The 256-nt window shown below is 30.1% G+C and overlaps 1 protein-coding gene across 1 annotated transcript in view; it reads left to right on the forward strand.

Annotated features, from left to right (window-relative positions):
* The window catches only part of ogdhl (oxoglutarate dehydrogenase L), a 16,970-nt gene that overhangs the window by 11,931 nt on the left and 4,783 nt on the right, over positions 1-256 (forward strand). The window lies entirely within an intron of this gene.

Consider the following 256-nt stretch of genomic DNA (forward strand, 5'->3'; position numbering starts at 1 on the left):
CTATTGTTGTAAATTGATTTTTTTTCTATAGATGTTTTTTTATCTTCTGTAGACTAAACACATTCAGTTTTTTGTAAAAAAAATAATCAGTCAATCAGTTATTTGCTATCCTTACCTCTGCTAAAAATCTGTTTGTGTAAGACACGTGTCAACTCCTTTTTTTGAGTGGTTGCTTTTCATTTACATCCCACGTTATCCCTTAATTTTAGTTAAATGTGATGTGCTCTATTGGTAACAGACGATGTCATTACATTGA

The sequence above is a fragment of the Morone saxatilis genome, unplaced genomic scaffold (assembly GCF_004916995.1).
Source record: "Morone saxatilis isolate NCDOM2014 unplaced genomic scaffold, NCSU_SB_2.0 Contig19, whole genome shotgun sequence".
In the NCBI taxonomy this organism is placed as follows: Eukaryota; Metazoa; Chordata; class Actinopteri; family Moronidae; genus Morone; species Morone saxatilis.